General features: G+C 38.5%; 1 pseudogene; it reads right to left on the bottom strand.

Annotated features, from left to right (window-relative positions):
- Nucleotides 1-9,051: 9,051 nt before the first annotated feature.
- Nucleotides 9,052-15,433, bottom strand: LOC138172875 (partner of Y14 and mago-like; annotated as a pseudogene).
- Between the last annotated feature and the right edge of the window lie 7,551 nt (nt 15,434-22,984).

Raw genomic sequence — 22,984 nt, 5'->3', positions numbered from 1 at the left:
TTTTTTCTTTTTAATAAATTCTTTATTAAAAACAAGACTCTTTGGGAAGTAAAAAGGATGTAATACGGGGAAAACTTAAACAATGAAAATCAAAAGATACAGATTTATTTCAATAAAAAGAAATTACTCTACCTAAGATTGCCGTTGCCCTGAATGTCAAATTTCTCAAGTTTTCACATACACAGGAAAACAAAAAATTGACCAAAGATCATGCTGGCACACTGGCATGACTCACATTCTCCCAGATAGATCTGGTTTACCCAGATAGATCTGGTTTATACCTGAGCAAAATTCCTGCAGATATATCAGGTTCATTGGTACTTGGACACCCACATGCAGGCTCTGGGCTCTGGGGTAGCCAGTTACAAAAAGCTTAAAGGTTATTCTTCCTGCACCTCTTCTTTGTACTTGCCAAGAAGTATATCAATTTGCCTCTCAAAAATGTCCTTTAGTAGACAAGTCAGTAAGTGACATAGTTAAGTATTTATAGTCCCTAGTCAGCTATTATTATCTCTTGGCAATTACTTGACTCCGTTGTGAATTCTAAAGGATAGTCTTCTATGACAGCTTCATTCTCTATGACTCAAAATTCCCCTGGAAGTCATTGAATTACACGGTGGAAGGTGTGAAGCTGTGAAATGGTTCAGCCATTCTGGAAAACAATTTGGAGGTAAGCTCAAAAGTCACGAAATTTTACAAGCCCTTTGACCTAGCAATAACCATGACAAGGTCTATACCCCAAAAAGATTAAAGAAGAAGAAGAAAGTGGACTATACATATAAAATATCTGTAGTGGTTTCCTTAGTTATAACAAAGAATTAGAAACTAAGAGTGCCAATCAATTAAAAGATAAGCAAACAAATATGGCCTCTAAAGGTAAGGAAATATTATTGTACTACAAGAAATTATTAAAGGGATGGTTTCAGAGAAACCTAGGAAGATTTGTATTAACTGATGCAGCAAAATGATCAGAACTAGTAAGCCAATTTATGTAAAAAAAAATTAAAACCTTTAAAAGACTTAAGAATTCTGATCAATGGAATGACCAACTACAATTCCAAAGGATTAATGAAGCAACCATGTGATCCACCTTTCAAGAGAGAGGTGGTAGTCTTAAGTTGTAGAATGAGATATATGTGTTTCAGATACATCCAATGTGGGAATGTGTTTTTCTTGACTATATCTGTTTGTTACAAAGCTTTTATTTTTCTGGTTTCTCAATGAAGGAGGGGGAAAGTAAAGACAGGAGTGATGGAACTAGGTTTGGCAGCTTCCACCCCACTCCACCCCATGTGGCGGCAAGCACCCCAAGCATCCTCAGGGTTTGCTGCCAATACAGGTTCTTGGATCTGCTTTGATAAAGGAAAGCAACTCAAAATGGGTTAACAAGCTTACTTTAATCAGTCAGAACATATCGTTTACCTTGTTCAGGGGAAAAAGGTCAGCACCCTGAACTTCAAAGTATACAGGCAGAATTATCAAGACAGAAACAAATGAAGTAGACAGCTTTCCAAACTGTCCAACCATTACATCCATACCAAATCAAAATCTGGGTTTCAACATCTGGGTTTTTCAAAGCCGGGGGGCTCTGGACAATGGCTTCCCAGAATCCACATCAAATCACAGAACACTTCTCAAAGTGAGTCCCAAAACAAAGCTACACATCAGGGCTTATATAGCCTTCTCCTGGCTCAGAGAATGTAACAACCTTATTGACCCACTGGCCAATCAAGAAGTATCTACTGAAGGAAGCCTCCCACCCCAGGCTCCAGGTGCACTTTAGCCTAGGGGCAGGGAAGATCTTTAAATTTACATTCCCATTACACCCCACACCCCAAAAAAGAAAAGAAGGTTATTTAAACATGTATGAAATGCATAGAACAGAATAGAATGAAGAGCAGAAGAAATGAGAATTAGGACAACTTTTTTGAAAGTTACATGTATTTTCATATACTTAACAAGAAAAGCAAAGTCTACATAATAGGAATTTGATATATAACTCATTTTCCTCCTGTACTGCATATATGAAGGTGCTCATTTTAGTTAACATTTGTTAAATTCAGAGGTGGCCATGTCCATGCTAATTATGACCCTATTGTTATATGCAACCTTAGCCAAAGTCCTTCTTCAACAGTTCCAGACCTTCTTTATTCTTTAGGATATTAGAAGCAAAGACACCCACATCTACATTTTCAGCATCCTGAGCCTATTCCTGCTAGTTATCATTTTTTCAGGTTGTAATAGACCTTAATTCCAGTGTTTAGGCCTCTTTGATGTTTACTGAACCAACAGAGAGGATCATAAATTCATTCATTACCAACATGGGAGCCACTTGTGATAATCATAGTGAAGACTGGCAATAAGATTTCATCATTGCCTTCAAGGTCCTCAATGTGGTAGTATAAGGGGACACACCTCCTAGCATCTACAGTCTTGAACATAAGCTGGAGATGCTCTCAATTTGACGTTTGCTCCAAATTTCAATTTAGACAGTTGAATAAGAGAATGGCTGATCATGGAGTGGGAAGAAAAGAATTAGAATATTGCTTCAGACATTTACTTCTTACGTGACCCTGGAAACATTATTTATATTCTCTGTGCCACAATTTCTTCATCTATAAAATAAGGATAACAATAGCACCTATCTCTCTCATTGAAGATGAAACAAGATAACATTTTAAGCACTTTGCAAACTTCAAACCCTATATAAATGGCAATTGTTATTCTCAGTGCCACCCATGTTTAGTAGCAATTTGTTAATTTTCTTGGTTAATTCTTCAATTCTACTACACAAGCTCTAATAGTGAAAACTTTTCTACACTGTGAGATTGACAGAGTAGGTATTATTGTTATCAAGTCACAGATGAGAAACAAGTTATGACTTGTCTAAGTTTATCTAGCTAATTAGTTATGAGCTAGGACTAGAACCACTATTTCCTAAATCAAAGACCAGGATTCCTGCCACAAGACCAAGATGATTGTCTTGATAAATTTCCTAATTTGTCTAATACATGCCCAGAGACTGAGCAATTACCTATCAGAGTAGTTGAACCATTGGGGCAATCTAACTCCTATAATAGTAAAAGGAAAAGAAAAAAGTGAGACTTTATGCAGGTCAAATAACATTCCAAGTCTTTAAAGGGCAGTTTCAAAACTGAGGATCAAGGGAAACATAGATCATAGCTTGCATTGCTACTAAAAAGCTTATGGATTTGCTTTGGCACATTTCAATTTTCAAATTTAAATTATACAGAGGAAGAAGAATGAAAACAAGTAATGTAGAAAAAAAATGATGCTGATATCACCTGAGACTCAGAATTGAACTTTTGGATTATGTGGACCTTATCCAATCTTGGGGGCTTCTCACAAAAACCTCTCTTCGATTCATGCCCTCACCCCAGGTTTTCCCTGAAAACATTAGAGAATTTGGGCTCATGTTTAGGACACTACAAAAAATCTCACCTTCCATGCAAGCGGTAAGGTTAAAAATACACCAGATACAGGACCAGTTTTCTTTCAATCAACGGCAAACACAAAGGACTCATACACATGCTTATCAATTGTTTTCCTGCCTTTCTAGTGGGCATCTATTTCCCATGGATTACTCTAGGATTGAGAGTGTCCTCCAAACAGTGAATACTCAGGGCCACTGAGGAAGCAATCCCTCTACCTCTGGCAAACCCCAACTTCTAAGAGACCTATGTGGTTAATGCCAGTTTTTTTAACTACCTTGGTTGAATCCTATGTTCACCCTGGTAGAAAAAAAGGTTAGTAGAGAAAGCTGTTAGAGAATCAAATAACTTCCTTCTAATGAATCCCATCTTCCCGGGGTTATAGACAATTCTCAAACCTTATTGCAATAACTTAGTTGAGATCCTCATAAAAAGGAAATCACCTTGGGATTACCAGAGAGCTGAGTAACCCATTCCTCCAGGGAGTCCTATATCCTCCTATCAGATTGATAAAGATGACAAAAATAATGATAAATATTGGAGAGACTTTGGGGAAACAGCATATTAGTGTACTTTGGTGAAGCTATATGTGAGTACAACCATTCTGGAAAGCATTTTTAAATTACTGATAAAAAGTTACTAAACCATACATGCCCTTCAAACCAACTATATCTCTGGTAAGTCTGTACCTCAAAGAGATCAAAAGAGAAAAAAAAAGTCCTGTAAGTACAACCTATAAAATTCTCCAGACATATAGCACCCTGGGGTTGATCTTGACTCCCAGCCTACCTCCTCACCTTTGCTGGAAGAAAAGTATTCATGGTTGCCAAAAAGAAGAAATAATCAACCCTTTTCCCTTGACCTACACAACCCACCTAACCCATATAGCTTTAGCAAAGTTAGTAAATGCAATATCTGCATTGGATTCATTTCATCATGACTATGTCCTTTGCAGAACCTCAACTCTAGCTTTCACTTGGTCCAGGAACTCTCAGTTCAGGTTTAGTTCAAGAACTGCTCTGCCACTGGAGCTCCAAAGCTACTGGCTTATATTCCCAATTGCTTAGGAACCTTCACTGCTCTGCTGCTGCCTGCATTTGCTACCATCTCTGGGATTTTATGGTCCCCAAATGATCTTGTAGAAGCACAAGTTTTCTTTGCAGGGAACCAAGACCAAATTTCAGTGGAGTGACTCCTCCTCTCACTGCTCTGTTAGCTCTGTTTAGCAAACGATCAATTGTCTCGTGATTTTGAGTGTTTTTTTTCTGAGTGTGTATATTGAGGAGTTCTTAAAAGTGGGGAAGAAGGTATAGGTTCATGGGAAAGAGAAGGGAAAGAAGTAACTTTATATGAAATGCAAATATTTTTCTCTTTTTGGTCAAGAGAGGCATGAGACAGGAGAAAGGAGGTAAATACTTGAGAAAACTGCTTGAGTCCCTGAAAAAGGTGAGACTCACTGGGGAAGAGGGTGGACCTTCAATATGCCTCATATATTTTACCCAACTAAGAGAAGCATCAACTCAACCAGGCAAGTCAGAATGTCTCTGGGAAGATTGGTCTCTCATGAGAGGAAAAAGGTTGACCTAGTATCCTTGAGTTCTTTCCCCTTTGGGGAGGACCCACTCAAGATAGCAAAAGGCCAACCAAAGAAAGGAGAATTGTTTTTACTATTTATGGTCTTAGTTTTAAGTCCTTTATGTTATATTTAAAGTTCAATGAAATAAAAGCAAACCTGTATTCCATATATTGCTAGCTTGCATACTTTCAAGAGACCTAAGAATATTTTACCCTTTTTTGTGACACCTAGTTATAAAAAATTCTTAAAGGCCCCAGGGGAAATCCTATATAGGACCAAAATGAGCCAAAATCTGATATAATCAGAGGAAACTCTTGGTGGGGGCATAAGCAAAAAACAACCATAGATTATTAATAAAAAGCAAGCAAGAATAAGTCCTTGCAGTCAGTGAAGTAGTCAGTCAATAAATATTTATGAAGCCTCTCATGTGCAAGGCATTGTACTAAGCATTGGGGATACAAAAAAGGGCCAAAAATAATCTCTGCTCCCAGGTAGCCCAGTCCAATAAGGGAGAGAACATGGAAAGAACTATCTACAAGCAAACTGTATACAATAAACACTGGACATAATCAGCAGAGAGAAGGCAGTAGAATAAAAGGATATTGGAGAAGATAACAGATTAGAATCAATCAAACTGAACTGTCTTAACATTCCCCTCCAAAAAACTTTAAAATAATCTCTCAAACCAAATTTTGGAGCAACAGAGTCAATATAAGGTCAGGGTAAAACATATTTCTGGCCTAAGTAGAAATATGTGATGTTGTAGTGAAAGCCACACACGGAGAGGCAGCAGCAGCAACTTCGAGAGCTCTCAGTCCAGAGATGTAAAGAGTGTTGCACAATTGGTAAGAAACAAATAACAGGGGACCCTTTGCTGGTACTGGGTACAGCTTACATGCATTGGTAACTCTATTTCCCATACATCATTGTGGATTGTAGTCACAGGGCAAAGAGGAGGACTGGGAGTTGGTCACAAAGTAGCAGGGACCCTGGTCACAATTCCAAGGCAAAGAAAACACTAGCTTTACGCTTCCTGGATAAAGACTAAAGTATGGAGCAGGAGGGGAGTGATCACACCTCTCCACAGATCACATCAACTTTGATGTACCAAAAATTTTCAGAACCCCAAGAACTACATCTGAAAACAGCAGCATGAAAAAACCTGAAGCTTGGGACAGTGTCTCCCCACCTAAGGTGAGCAGAGCCTGACTTTAACATAAAGTTCAAAGTCAAGAAATAGGTTGAGTAAATGAGCAAACAACAACAACAACAAAAGAATTTGACCATAAACAACTACTGCTGTGGGGCAGCCAGGTAGCACAGCGAGTAAGAGCACCGGCTCCAGTGTTGAGAAGACCTGGAGATCGAATCCCGGGCTCAGACACTTAGCAGCCACCCAGAAACACCTGGCCGTGTAACCTTGAGTGTGTATGTAATTCCCTCCCTAAGCCAAATTCAATGAGAAAAAGGTTGACCCATTCCCTTTTGCCTTCCTGTTCTTCCCCTCAATTGTAACAATTTTCCCTTACCTCTTCTGTATGAGATAGTTTACCCCAATCAGCTCTTCCTATCTCCTCTCATTATATTCCTCTCTCACCTCTTAATTTCACCTTTTAAGTATCATCCCTTCCCATTAAACTGGTCCTGTGCCCTCTATCTATGTATACCTGTACACATATATACACATTCACATATGTATTTATACACCCATATACCCTCCTATGTAGACACACCCTCTGTGTGTGTGTATGTATACATTCCTATTCCCTTCAATTACTCTCATACTGAGAACAGTTTTGTAAGTTACAATTATCATTTTTCCATGTTGGAATGTAAATAGTTCAAATTTGATAAGTTTCTTCTGATTTCTTTTCCCTGTTTACCTTCTCATATTTCTCTTGATTATTGTATCTGAATGTCAAATTTTCTATTGAATTCTGGTTTTTCCATCAAAAATGCTTGAAAGTCCTCTTTTCCACTGAATGACCATATTTTCCCCTGAAACATGATACTCAGTTTTGCTGGGTAGGTGATTCATGGTTTTAATCCCAGCTCCTTTGACCTCCAGAATACCATATTCCAAGCCCTTCGATCCCTCAGTGTAGAAGATGCCAGATCCTGTGCTATCCTGATTGGATAGCATTCTTCTCCTCATTGCCTTTTTGAGCCTCTTTTGCCATTTGAGTTAGCCTATTTTTTAAGGTATGATTTTCCTCAGTCAGGCTGTTGACTCTCATTTGGTAATTTTCTTGCATTGTTCTCATTTCTCTTCCCAATTTTTCCTCCACTTCTCTTACCTGCTTCTTAAGGTCCTCTATGGTCTTTAACCAGCTCATATTTTCCTTTGAAGCTTTTGGTGCAAGAGTTCTGACTTCACTGTCTTCCTCCTGTTCCATGCTTTGATCCTTTTTGTCCCCAAAATATGAGTCTAATGTTGGAATCTTCTGTCTGCTTTGTTTCCTTGCCTGGTCATGTTGTTCCTCAGTCACTTGACCCCTGGGCTTTTTGCCACAGTAGGACCCACCAGACAGGAGAGCTTTCATCCCAAATTCTGGGGTTTTCTCAGCTGCCAGATGTATTAGATGGGTGCCCTCTCTGAAGCCTCCACCCTCTCTGGCAGACTGCTCATGAACACCCTAGACAGAAATCCAGATCCAAGTATTTTAAAGCAAGAGTGATTACCTCTCAGACTGGTCACTTGGTCTCTCTACAGTCTGCAGGCCAGGAGGTGAAGCTGCCACGTGGTGGAGGCTGCAGTGCCTCAGCAGTTTCTCCCTCCAGGGGATAAAGGCCGACATACTCCCAACTATTGGATCCCAAAGTCCACACTGCACTGAACTCTCACTGTGTCCTTAGCATCTATGGGTTGATAATTCTGAAAAACACCACAGCTGCTGGTGATCTGAAGTTCCTCCAGCCGGGGGCTCATCAGGCCCTCCATGGGGCTAAAACCTCAGGCTCTGTGGGGCTGGGCTCAGCTCCCAGAATGCTATGCTGGCTGCTCCCTGCTGGCCTGCCAGGCTCTCCTCAGCAGGAGGTTAACTTCTCTGTATAATATTGTGGGTTCTGTAGCTTCAAAATTTGTTCAGAGTCACCTTTTACATGAATTGAAGGTGGTGGGAGCCAGAGCTCAGCAGAAGTCCTGTTTCTACTCCACCATCTTGACTCTGCCCCCCCTTCATTCTCAAAGAAGACCAAAATGGCATCACTATTCTAGAGTCAAGTTACAGTATGAATGACTGTGGCTAATCAGACCAATATGAGCTCAGAATGCTCTACCACAGGTTGGGCACAAATAGTCCATGTAAACATGTGGAATGGGTTCTCTAAATTTGTGCCTCTCATGCTACTTCAATTCTGCTTTGCTGATAGAACACAGCTCCTTTTCTGATGTGGGCACACCATGCTGGGTAGTCCTGGGGCAGTGTGTCCCATACCACACAATCAGTTCCAAAGTTCTTTTTTTTTCTCTACTTGGGATTTATTATCTTGTTCTAAGAAAGAAAGAAAGAAAGAAAGAAAGAAAGAAAGAAAGAAAGAAAGAAAGAAAGAAAGAAAGAAAGAGAGAGAGAAAGAGACAAAGAGAGAAAGAAAGATAAAGAAAGAAATGGGGTAGAATGAAAACCCCAAAACACTAAATGGGAACCAAGAACCCAAGAGTTTTTAGTCACCCATCCTACCCTAAGTTTAGCCCTTCCTGAGGCCTTGACCCATCCTACCCACCCACCCAAATAAAAAAGAAAATCCCCAAGCCAAGAAGAGTGGTACGTGGGACAGTCACTGAGATTCCAGACACAGGAAAAGGGAAGGTTAGAGTCCAAAAAGTAAGGGCTCAAGGTGAGGATCAATGGAGAGGAGAGGCTCTGGAAGGAAAGACTGGGCCAGAAAAAAGCAGGCAAGAATAGGAAGGCAGAGAGCAGGGCATTACCCTCCTAACTGTTTATGCTGCTGCTGCTGCTGCCACAGTCCCCAGGTCCCTCCGAGGTTTGTCCTACAATCTACATTCCCAGTTCACGAGGAACCTCATAAGCCTAACTCCAAGTCCTCCAACCCTTCTTCTAAGGCCCCCCTCCTCACCAGTTTTTCTAATTGCTCTCTGCTAGGATGACTGATTTCCCTGCTCTGGATCCACTGCTGTAGCTCCACAATCTTATGGGGTTTCTTCAGATTCTTTATCTTCTTGGCTTTCTCAGTGGTAGAAAATGTCATGTTTGTCAGGGTTTGCAGCAGGGGTGACTAAGGGAGCAGGGGGTACACTTGGCAGCTGTGCTGGTTCCTTCAATGACACTTTTTCCAGAGCCCAGCTCAAGGTCTCTGCTGCCCCCTTCCCTTGCTGCTGTCGCCTCTTCTGGCATTCAGGTTGCTTTTAGCAGTCTTAGAAAGGACTGGTTTGTCACTGTCTAGCTGGGGTGGGGTGGGGTTGGGACCGGGACTTCAAGGCTCAGCCCAGGAGGCAGTTCTGGTTTACTCTTGAAGAACTTTACATACTTGTTTTCATACAGAGGAACTTCCTCCTGAGCCACAGAATGTTCTTTCACTTCCCACAGCTTCCTAGAGATCCTGTCTGGTCTCTAAGTTGAAGCAATATATTTACCTTTCAGCTTGTCCTCCTGTAGGGCTGATGATTGGCGGACATCCTCGACTTGGCAGTGATGCAAAGGCGAAAGTACAAGGGAGAAAAGGAGCTGCTGCAGGCCCCGCTGGGGGCATGTGTTCCCTGCAGAGTCTGAGCTCCTGAAGTGTCTCTTGGTCTACCAATTCCAAAGTTCTTTATAGGGACCTTGAGAATATCCTTGTATCACTTTCTCTGACCACCATTTGTTTTGTGTGAGTTCTCCATAAAATAGTCTTTTTGGCAAGCATAAGTTTTGCATTCAAAACAACATGACCAGACTATCAGAGTTGCACTCTCTGCAGCAGAGTTTGAATGCTTGGCAGTTTAGTTCAAGAAAGAACCTCAGTGTCTGGTATCTTATCCTGCCAGGTGATCTTTAGGATGTTCCTAAGACAATTCAGATGGAAGCAATTCAGTTTCCTAGCATGGCACTGGAAAAATGTCCAGGTTCCACAGGCACAGAACAATGAAGTCAGCACAAGGCTCTATAGACCTTTAGTTTGGCAGTCAGTCTAATACCTCTTTTCTCCCACATTTTCCTTTGAAGCCTCCCAAACACTGAACTAGCTCTGGCAATGTGTGTGTCAACCTCATTATCAATGTGCATATCCCTGAAAGGTAAGTGAACTTATATATGGTATTCAAAACTTCTTCATTTGCTGTAACAGATAGTTCCACATATGGATGGTGTGGTGCCATCTGATGTTTTCTTGGTGTTAATTGTTAGGCCAAAATTAGCACAAGCAGCAGAGATCCATACTTTGTTGCATCTCAGCTTCAGAGGCTGCAATGAGTACATAATCATCTGTAAACAAAAAAATCATGTACCAATATTCCTCCATTTTAGTCCTGGCTTGTAGCCTTTTCAAATTGAAAATTTTAACACAAGGTAGAAACAGGACCTCCTCAGGGCTCCAGCTTCCACCTTCCCCAATCCATGCAAAAGGGGACTCTAAACAAACTTTGGAGCTGCAGAACCCACAAAATGACACAGAGAAGCTAACCTCCCGCTGAGGACAACCCAGCAGGCCTGCAGGAATTGGCCAGTGCAGTGCTCTGGGAGCCAAGCCCAGACCCCTGTGAGATGGAGGTTTTAGCCCCAGGGAGGCCTGACCAACCACCAGCTGGAGGGACTCCAGATCTCCAGTAGCTGTGGCTGTTTCCAGATTTATCAACACATAGATGTGAAGGACAGAGTGAGAGGTCAGTGCAGTGTGGACTTTGGGACCAGTAGTTGGGAGTGCATCAGCTTTTGCCCCCAAGGCAAGAAGCTGCTGAGACGCTGCCACAGGCGCCACTGACACGTTGAACCTTCAGCTCCTGGTCTGCATATTGTAGGGGGACCAAGACACCAGTCTGAGGGGTAATCACTCTTGCTTTAACCTGCTTGGATCTGGATAGCAGTCTACGGTGGAGGTCCTGGGGTGCATGACCAGCTTGCCAGAGCATGTGGAGGCCTCAGAGAGGGCACACAAATAATACCTCTGGCAGCTGAGAAAACCCCAGGGTTTGGGACGAAAGCTCCCCTGTCTGGTGGCAGAGTCCTACTGTGGCAAAAAGCCCAGGGGTCAAGTGACTGAGGGGTGACATGACCAGACAAAGGAAGCAAAACAAACAGAAGACTCCAACCTTAGACTCCTATTCTGGGGACAAAAAGGAGCAAAGCATGGAACAGGAGGAAGACAATGAAGTCAGAGATCCTGCACCAAAAGCTTCAAAGGAAAATACGAGCTGGTTACAGGCCATAGAGGACCTTAAGAAGCAGATAAGAGAAGTGGAGGAAAAATTGGGAAGAGAAAAGAGAACAGTGCAAGAAAATTACCAAATGAGAGTCAACAGCCTGACTGAGCAAAATCATACCTTAAAAAAACAGACTGATTCAATTGGCAAAAGAGGCTCAAAAAGGCAATGAGGAGAAGAATGCCTTGAAAAGCTGAATTTGTCAGATGGAAAAAAGGATCTCAAAAGCTCAATGAACAGAATCATTCCCTCAGATTTAGATTGGAGCAAAGGAAAGCTAGTGACTTTAAGAGAAATCAAGAAGCTGTTAAACAGATCCAAACAAATGAAAGAATAGAAGGCAATGTGAAATATCTCATGGGAAAAATGTGGAAAATAGATCCAGGAGAGATAATTTAAAAATTATTGCACTACCTGAAAGCCACGACCAAAGAAATAATCCTCCAAGAAATTCTCAAGGAAAACTGCCCTGATGTTTTAGAACCAGAGGGCAAAATAGAGCTTGAAAGAATCCACCGATCAAATCCTGAAAAAGATCCCAAAAAGAAAACTCTTAGGAATATTATAGCCACATTCCAGAATTCCCAGATCAAGGAGAAAATATTACAAACAGACAGGAAGAAACAATTTGAATAATTTGCATATTGTGGAAACACAATCAGGATAACCCAGGATCTGGCAGCTTCTACACTGAGGGCTTGAAGGGCTTAGAATATGATATTCTGGAGGTCAAAGGAGCTGGGATTAAAACCAAGAATCACCTACTCAGAAAAACTTAGTATCATGTTTCAGGGGAAAATATGGTCATTCAGTGGAAAAGAGGACTTTCAAGCATTCTTGATGAAAAAAACAGAATTGAATAGAAAATTTGACATTCAGATACAAGAAGCAAGAGAAGCTTGAGAAGGTAAACAGGTAAAGAAATCATAAGCCACTGATCAAAGTTGAACTATTAACATTCATACGTGGAAAAACAATAATTGTAATTGATTAAACATTTCTCAGTATGAAAATAGTTGAAGGGAATAGAAATATATGTCTATATTGGAGGGTATTCATGCATATGAATACATGTGTGAATGTGTGTGTGTATATATGCTTACAGGTATACATAGATAGAGGGCACAGGACCAATTTAATAGGAAGGGATGATACTTAAAAGAGGAAATTAAGAGGTGAGAGAATAATATAAGGAGAGGAGATTGGGAGAGACAGAATGGGATAAACAATCTCATATAGAAAAGGCAAAGGGAAATGGTTACAATGGAGGGGAAGAATAGGAAGGCAAAAGGGAATGGGTCAACCTTATTCTCACTGAATTTGGCTCAAGGAGGGAATGAAATACACACTAAATAGGGTATCTCACACCACAGGAGAGTAGGGGGAAGGGGATGAGAGGGGGGATGATGAAAGGGAGGGCAGGCTGGGGGGGAGGGAAGTTGGAAGCACTCACTTTTGAAAAGAGACAGGATCAAAGTAGAGAATAGAACAAGTAGGTGGTGCGATAGGAGGGAGGGAAATATAATCAGCCTTTTACAATATATCTACTATGTTAATGTTTTTCATTATCTACATATGTACAATCTATACTGAAATGCTTATCTTTCCAGTAAGGATGGGTAACAAGGGAGAAAGGGAATGAATCTGGAATTCAAAGTTTTAAAATCAAATATTTAAAATTATATATACATACATAATATTATTAATACTATCTTACGAGTAATTGGGAAAGATATATAGGCACTGGGGCATACAGATCCACCATGCCCTACTGGAAAAGTCAAAGGAGATATGGGAGAAGATATGGGAGAGAGCAGATTAGAGTAGGGGATATCCTCTGGGACTGCTATTTTGGGGCGGTGGATAGGGGGGAAATGGGGAGAAAATTTGTAACTCAAAATCTGGCAGAAATTAATGATGTAAATCAGAAGTTAATAAAGCATTTGAAAAATGAAAAATAAATTTTCTTATAAAAAAAAATAACACAAGTGGTAGCTGAATTTGATGCCATGTTCATCCTCGCTGAAGGCATTTGACAACATGGCTAAAACCATCACTTTTGAACTGTTGGAGGACTACAGAACTGATCCAACCATTCTGGAGAAAAACTTGGAATGAAGTCCAAAGGGCTATAAAACTGTGAATACCCTTTGACCCTGTAATACCACTACAAGATTTGAATCCCAAAGAGATCAAAGGAAAAGGAAAAGGACCTATATACACAAAACTATTTAAACAGTTCTTTTTGTGTTGGCTAAGAATTGAAAATAAAGGAGATGTTCATCAATTGACTGAACAAGTTGGAGTATGATTGTGCTGTGTGAAATAATGGGGGAACAGGGTTCAGTAAAACATGGATAGACTTTTTTGAACTGAGATAAAGTAAAGTGCAAAGAACTAGGAAATCATTGTACACAGTAACAGTATTGATGTAATGATGATTAACTAAGTGAAACACTTAGCTACTCTGCTCAATACAATGATCCAATACAATTCCAAGACTCATGATGAAAAAACACTACTCTATTCCAGAGAAAAGGCTGCTAAACTCTGAGTACAAATTGAAATGTGATTTTCTTATTTTCTTCATTTCCTTTGATTTTTGAAATATAGTTAATATGGAAATATGGTTTGCATGATTTCACATGCGTAATGGACATCATATTGTTTGCCTTCTCAGTGAGTGTAAGAGGGTACAAGAGGGGGAATGAACATTTGGAACTCAAAATTTAAAAAGAAAAGGATGTAAAAAATAAATAAAATTTTAAAATATGTGTAAAAGAAAAAGGGGTATTGGGTAAGGTTTTTTATTAGAAGGGGGTTTTATCTGAGTCTTAAAAGAAGTTAGGGAAACCAGGAGGGAGAGATGAGGAAGGAGAGCATTGCAGGCAAGGATGACAGCCCACAGCAATGCAGAGTTAGGAGATGGAGTATTTTGTTAGAGGAACAGCAAGGAGGGCAGTGTCACTGGATTGAAGAGTGCATTATGGGAGTATGAGATGTAAGAAGAAATGTAAGGGTGGGGCAGGCTATAAAGAGCTTGGAATGCCAGAGACGTTTATATTTCATTCCTAGAGCTTCTATTCTGATACCAGATATTAGGAGACTATCCTGTTCCTGGACCTGATGTTTCTTCCCTCAGTGATTAGGTATTTGTTGGTATTCTATCGTCCATTGAAAAGATAGATGAGAGGCACTGAATGAAAATTAGGGGCTCCATATGGCCCAAACAATGCTCTGTAGCAGAAAACATAAGCACATTAGTAAAGTTAACCTTGCTGGACATACTGAGTTAGAATCTGTTACTACTCCAGGCTCACATGCTGATATGGAAATTAAATAGATGAATTTTGATCAAAGAATCCTAGAGACTGGATAATACAGAGCAGTATTTTTATATTTTTAAGATCCCCATGATAATAATCTAATGGTTAGAGCACTTAAACATGCTCTAGCAACTGGATATAAAATGTAGCCCAAGAAAACAATTCTCAGTGTATCTTGTGTAACAAAGTACCAATCTTATCGATCTTGACAATGTTTCAAACTATTAGCTGTCAAACCCAATTAAATTATCTGTATCCTTAACCAACTCTTTGGTTGTGGGTATGTACTAGCAAAATTCATTTAAATAAAAAGTGGTAAGGAAATCCATTTCTAACAGGTAAATATTAAACATAGAAAATCCAGACATTTTGGTAGGAAATTACTTGGTGAACTTATTAATTTAATGTTCTTATATGATCTCATCAATGTTGGTACTCCCTCCAGTAAAGCAGACAAACATTCATGCTGGCCCATCCTATGTGCCTCTAATCCATGCCCTCCCATAAATTAAAAAAAAGAGGGGTCCTTTCTCTCTTCTTTTTGATTTAAGTGGAGCATATGGGTTGTCCATTGATTATCTTTCAGTCTGACAGCAGAATCAATCTTTTTTTTTTCCAGGTAACCATTTCTCTGGCACTATGTATTACATATATCACTGCCCCTAAAGAATCCCCTATTTGTAATGTGTGACACCTGGATCATGCTTACCATGAACTTCTCCATCAACCTTTTGGTGATCTTCAATTTCAATCCTTCAGAGATTATATTATTCCATTACTCACATCCTTACAACTTTATATGAAGAATTTTGGTATTAAAAAGATGGGGAAGTGGAAGTAAATTAATAAAGTAGCATGAAGAAATGCAGTAAACTCTTCCTTCATTCCTCCCTTTTCTTCCCCCTACCCTGACTCCTACAAACAGATCCAGAAAATACACTGCTCTGAGTCCCAATTTTAACACTTTTTTAAACATACACGCATCATTTTTCCAGCCTGATTGGCATAGAGAGACAGACAGAGAAATTTGTTTCTGGTCAACACAAAGACTGTGCACCAGAATGAAAAGATATCCCAGATCCAGTGTATAGGGTTCTAACCTTGTGTAGGGTACATGGACATGTACCAATTGGAAGCTCTACAAATCACTACTCAATTCTGGGTCATAGATCTAGGCTGAACTCAGGAAGGGACCTGCACCCAGGGGCAGCATTTCTGGTAAGGGATGATCACAGGCCCTAGGCTGTAAGATAAGCAAGGAGCAACTTCAGAAGTGAGCAGCAGCTATTTGTCTCTAACACCTAGGAACAGGGTGGGTTTTCAGTTCTAGCTTCTATGTGAGTCTGAAACCTACAGAGGAATTACCAGGGAAGGAGTCACAAACAAATAGAGAACCTGAGGTTCTATCACTCTGAACTATCAGGGTTTTCTAGTTGACTAACAGTGGTAGAGTTCATTTGCAGCAATCTACTAAAACTTCAAATAGAGAAAACTCAAAAGTCTTTTTCTTAGACCCAAATCTAAGTCAGAAACTTTCAGAGCCCAGATGAGGGGAGAGAGTGAGCAGTGATCAGGTTTTGCCCTGTATCATACCACTTTGGGAGAACTAAAAGTTTGTAGGTCCTCAGTCTAAGTTGTCCCTAAAATACTGGAATAACATAATTATCAACACCACAAGAAAGCAGGAGGAGGATCATGCAAGACATTTCCTCTAGAAGTGCACAAAGCCTAACCCTACCATAAACTCTAATGCCATGAGGTAGATTGCGAAAATTAGCCAAAAAAGAAAGTCTCACCATTAAGGCCTACTGTGCTAACACTGCCTCTCAAGACACAAGTACAGAAGAGAATGACTCCAAAACAACTACAAGCAAAGACTCAAAGAAAAATATAGCTTGAGCACAAATCCAAATAGAATTTTTGGATAAATCAAGCAAGAGTTTAAAAAAAAAAGAATGTAATTTTTTTATTAATTTAATGAGAGCAATAAAGGAAAAAAATGGAAAAGAAATTAGAGCTATGAAATAAAGAATTGGAAAGAGAAAGAACAATTTGGCACAAGAGGTACAAAATCTTGCCCAAGCAACAAACTCCCTGAAAATTGGAAGAGACCAAGTAGAAGTCAATAACTCCATGAAAAATAAGAAATATTAAAATTAAGTCAAAAGACTAAAAATATAGAAGAAAATATAAGGTATCTGATAACAAAACCAACTTACACTGAAATGAGATCAAGGAGAAAAAAAATTAAGAATCATTGAACTACCTGAATGCCATACATGAAACAAAACAAAACAAAAGATCCTTAGCATCATATTTCAAGAAACTGTAAAACTACACCATTCTCTTGGAACTAGAAGGCAAAAGGAAAATAGAATCAACCAGCTGCCTCTTGAAACAAATCCTAAAATGAAAATTTCCAGGAACATTGTAGCTAAAATCCAGAGTTTCTAGGTCAAAGAAAAAATATTTTGCAAGCAGCCAGAAAAAAAAAAGTATTCAAGCACCCAGGATCCACAGTGAGTATCACATAAGATCTAACAACCATAACTATACAGGAATAGAGAGTTTTGAATATTATATTATAGAAGATGAAGGCCATAGGCTTAGAACCATAAATAACTTATTACATAATCAAACTGAATATAATCCTATGCAGAGGAAAATTGATTTTTAATTAAATAGAGGACTTCTAAGCATTACTAACTAAAAGATCACAACTTCACAGAAACTTTGAAGTGTAAACACAGGAGTGAAGAGAAAGAGGAAAAGGTAAATTTGAATCAACACCTATAAGGGACTAAACAAAACTAAAAACTGTTTCTATTCTAATGTGGGGAGATGATAAATGCATTGCTTTTGAACTCTATCATTATAAGGAATCATAGAATCTAATTAGACAAAGGTTCTGTTGAGAACCTTTGAGGGGTTTTGAGTGTTTTTTCCCTTGATAAACTTAAAAGAATAAGGGAAAGGAAAGGGGAAGAGGAATATACTAGGGAGAAAGGAAAAGGAAAGTTAGGGGAAAAAATATTCCATATAACTGGCGCACAAGTAGAAGCCATGAGTGGGGCAACCTGCAGCCTCAAGGCCACACATGGTCCTCTAAGTCCTCAAGTGTGGCCCTTTGACTGAATTCAAACTCCACAGAACAAATTCCCTTAATAAAAGGATTTGTTCTATAAAATTTGGACTCAGTCACAGGCCACACCCAAGGACCTAGAAGGACTGGAAGTCACAGGTTCCCCACCCCTGGAAGAAGGAGGAAGGGGTGAGGAGAGTGGCTGACACTTGAACTCCACTCTCATAATCAAAAGAAGGAAATACACACGCACAAACACAAACACAAATGCACTGGGTACAAAAAATAGATTCCATTCAACAGAGAAACAAAGGAATTAGAAAGGAGAATTAGAGGAAGAACAAGTTGAAGGAGAAATTCTTCCTAAACATAAACTCTAAGTAGGGAAGAACAGAAACATTTATAGTAGCTCTTTGGTGGAGAAAATTGGAAACTGATGGGGTATCCATCAACTGGGAAATGGCTGAGCAATTTATGGGATATAAATATGATGGAGAACTGTTGTGTGTCAAGAAATGATGATGGGAATAGCTTCAGAGAAACCTGGGAAAATTTGTTTGAACTGATACGGAGCTAAGTGAGCAGAACCAGAATTGCTTATACAATGACAATATTATAAACATAACTTAAGAAGAGCTAGGAACTATGATCATCATAACGATGAACCATGAATCCCTAGGACTCCTGAGGAAACATACTAGCCATCTCCTGAGAGAGAGGAGGACTTGGAGCACAGAATAATCCCTGCTTGATTTTTATGGACATGGTCAATGTAGAAACTTGTTTCACTTGCCTGTACTTATTTGAAAAAGGGTGTTGTTATTTTTTTTCTCATTTGGGAACGGGTGGAAAGAAGAATGATTTTTTTCTGACTAAAAAAATAAAATTTAATTTAAATAAATGTTAAGATTTGTCCTTGCTTCATAGAGAAATTTGATCTCATTAAAAAGAACTATAGCAAGCTTCCCAAGGTAATCCACCCACACTCTTACTTTTGTTCTTTTTTGTGCCCCACTCATTTTCTATTTGTAATATCTGTTGACTAATATTTAATGAGCATCTAGAACAGGGATGGGGAACCTGTGGTCTTGAGGCCATATGTGGCCCTCTAGGTCCTCAAGTGCAGACCTTTGACTGAATCCAAACTTCACAGAACAAAAGGGGATAAGTCAAAAGATGATCCTTGAGGATCTAGAGGGCCACATGTGGCCTTGAGGCTGCAGGCTCCCCACCCCTATTCTAGAATGCGTCCATTAGTGAGGGAAACATAAAGAAATATAATACACAGCCTATTATCTCAATAAGAATTGCAACATTGTTAGGGAAGTAAGACATGTACTTGCTTCAATAATTGAAAATATCTGTGATTTCCTTGACACAGGATGCAACTTCTGTATGATTCAAAAGATAATTTCATTAGTAGCTGTCACCAAAGGGGCAAAAATGATTGTTTAGTGACTCATTTAAGGTGGTCCTCAGACAATATACTCATATTCTGTCATGGGAACTCTACCTAAAACCTACAAAATATACAAGGTCTTGTCAAAACATATCAATTGCTTGACTAACTTTTAAAGAATCTGCAGTCAGATCTACACTGTCATAGTGCATTGGAGCAGGAATTACATGGAATAAGTTAAATAACAGACCAATATCTCAATACACAAAAAAGTCCATTAAGTGCCAGTAAGTACTTTAGATATTAAGTGCCATAAATTCAGATAAGGGAAAAATCATTCTATGCTAGACTGTAAGACATGACATAGTGGAGAAGAAAACATTTGAGCAGTTCCTGAAAGGATGAGTAGAAGCTCAATAGACACATAATAGGGAGACTAATGACAGTAAAGATAGAGATATAAATGTGCAATGGCATAGTTGGAGTACATACAACAGTTCGAGTGAGACCAAGAGCTCATGAAGGGGGAAACTGAGCTAGAAAATTTGGAGGTACAATTTGGGGGCAGATTGCAAAGAGCTTTGAATGACATAAGGTCTTTGATTGCTCTTCTCTACATAATGGGGAGTCATAGGACTTTTTGATCAGGGGAACAACATGATTCAAATGATATTTTAGGGAAATTTATCTGGTAGTGATTTTTTGGTATAAATTGGAGGAAGGTAGGATTGGAGGAATAAATTTGAAATTTATATTTATATAAAAGTAAATTTATCTGGTAGTGATTTTTTGGTATAAATTGGAGGAAGGTAGAACCAGGAGGATTCCTATGAAGTCCAGATGAAGTGATGTATTCTGGCAATGATAATGCATGAGAGAGACAGAGACAGACAGACAGACAGAGAGGAGGAGCAGATATCATTACTCATCCTACACATTTCTCATTGCTTCCATCCCATAAATTATCCAGAGAGGAAACATCTCTCCATCCAGTAGGCTGTCTAATACATTATACCCTGTCTATGCCTTTAAAACCCTCTCATGGTTAAGAGATATAAAGTAGCAATGACATTTACATAATGATTTTAATGATGTTTAGTATTCTTTTTTTATTTTGAGCTCCAGATTCTTTCCATCCCTCTTGCCCCTCCCCATTCATTGAGAAACTTATACATGTGAAGTTCTTCCAAACATATTTCCATATTAGCCATGTTGCAAAAAGGAAACAAGAAAAAAATTTAAAAGTGAAAATGTGCTTCAATTTGCACTCATCAGTTCTCTCTAGAGATGGATAGTATTCTTTTTCATGGGTCCTTTGGAATTGCCATAAATCATTATGTTGATCAGAGAAGTTTAGCCTGTCATAGTTTATCCTCATAATAATACTATTACTGTGCATAATGTTCTCCTGGTTCTATTCACTTCAATTTTCATCAGTTAATATGCCTTCCCAGGTTTTTCTGAAATCATCCCCATCATCATTTCTTATAGCACAATAGGATTCCATTACAATCACACTTGTTCAGCCATTCCCCAATTGATGAGCATCCTCTCAATTTGCAATTCTTCACCACTACAAAAATATGTAAATATTTTTGTACAAATAGGTAATTTTCCTTTTTCCTTTATCTATTTGGGATACAGACCTAGTAATGGTATTACTAGGTCAATGGGCATGTACAGTTTTATACCTTTTGGGTGTAGTTACAAATTGTTCTCTGGAATGGTGGACAAGTTCACAACTCCACCAAGTGTATGTGTCCCAATTTTTCCACATCTCCTCTAGCATTTCTGTTTCCTTTTCTATCACATTAGCCAATCTGATAGGTGTGTAGAAGTACCTCAGACTTCTTTTAACTTGATTTCTCAAATCAATAGTAATTTAGTGTGTTTTTCATATGATTGTTTGACTTCTATTTATTATTTGATTTTTATATGATAGCTTTGATTTCTTATTAAAAGTGCATTTCATATCTTTTGGTAATTTATCAAGTGGGGACTGACTTATTTTTTATGAATCTGCTTCAATTCCTTATGTATTTGAGGAATCAGGCATTTATCAAGGAAGTTTAATACAATTTTTTTTCCTAGTTTCCTATTTTCCTTATAATTTTGGCTATATTGATTTTGCTTCTGCAAAAGATTTTTAAATTTTATATAATCAAAATTACCCATTTTTACCTCCCATAATCCTGTCTTTCTCATATTTGGTCATAATTTCTTTCCTTATCCATATGTCTTAGAGATATTTTTTTTGTGATCCCTTAATTTGTTTATAGTACCCTTTATATCTAAACAAGGTACCCATTTGGACCTTATCTTGATAAGCAGTATGAGATATTGGTCTATGCCTAGTTTCCACCAGACATTTTCAATTTTCCCAGCAGTTTTTGTTGAATACTGAGCTGTTACACACACACAAAAAAAATCACTTGAATTTGGAGGTTTATCAAACACAAGCTTGGTATGGTCATTTACTTCTACATATTGTAAATATAATCCATTCTACTGATCAACAACTATTTCTTGACCAGTGCCACGTTATTTTGAGGTTTACCTCTTTGTAATATAGTTTAAAAGCTGGTTTTGCTAGGTCACCTTCCTTCACTTTTTTTATTGATTTCCTTGATATTCTTGACCTTTTGTTTTTTCAGATGTTTTGTCGGATTTTATTTTCAGCTTCATTATTCTTGGGTAGTTTGATTGGTATGACACTGAACATGTAAATTAATTTAGTTAGAATTGTCATTTTATTATATTGGTTCAACCTACCCATGAGCAATTAATATTTCTCAAATATTTTTATTTAATTGAAAAATATTTTGTAATTGTGTTCATATGGTCTCTGCGTGTGTCTTGGAAGGTAGGCCCCCAAGTATTTTATATTGTTTGCAGTTGTTTTAAATGAAACTTCTTTTTCTATTTCTTCCTGAAGGTTTTTATTGGTAATTCATAGAAATGTTAACAATTTGTGTGGGCTTATTTTAATTCCTGAAACTTTGTTAATATTGCTAATTGTTTCAGTTAAGCTTTTTAGTGGATTCTCTAGGGTTCTCTAAATATACCCTTATATCATCTGAAAAAAGAAGTGATAGTTTTGTTTCCGCATTGCTTATTCTTATTCGTTCAATTTCTTTTTCTTCTCTTATTGCTATAGCTAGCATTTCTATTACAATATTGAATAATAATGATAAGGAATATTTTTACTTCACCCCTGATCTTGCTGAAAATGCTTCTAATTTAAGCACATTGCAGATAATTCTTGCTATTGGTTTTACAGAGATACTAAGCACTTTTTAAAAGGCTCCATTGATCCTTATGTTTACTAGAGTTTCCAATGGAAATGGATGTTGTATTTTGTCAAATGCTTTTTCTGCATCTATAGATATAATCATATATAGATAAATTGGTTTTGTTCCTTTTTTAACAATGTGGTAAATTATGTCAAGTTTTCCTAATCATGAACCAGCCCTATATTCCTCATATGAATACCACCAGATCATAGTGCATGATCTTTGTGATATATTGCTGTAATCTTCTTGCTAGTATTTTATTTAATTTTTTGTATCTATATTCATTAAGGAAATTGATCTATAGCTTTCTTTCTGTTTCATTTTCCATGGTTTAGGTAGCAAAACCATTTGTGCCATAAAAGTAATTTAGTGGGGTGGCCAGGTGGCGCAGTGAGTAAGAGCTCAGGAAGTCAGGATACCAGGGATAGATTCTGGCCTCAGATACTTAACACCCTGTAAGGGTTATGGGATTTAAAGATCTCCCATGCCCCATGGACGTGC

Source organism: Petaurus breviceps, unplaced genomic scaffold (genome assembly GCF_028583685.1).
Source record: "Petaurus breviceps papuanus isolate PSGF00001 unplaced genomic scaffold, PetGlider_PUasm1.0 551, whole genome shotgun sequence".
NCBI classification, from domain to species: domain Eukaryota; kingdom Metazoa; phylum Chordata; class Mammalia; order Diprotodontia; family Petauridae; genus Petaurus; species Petaurus breviceps.
Note: the sequence above shows the minus strand (reverse complement) of the source record. Positions and strands in the feature narration are given on the sequence as shown.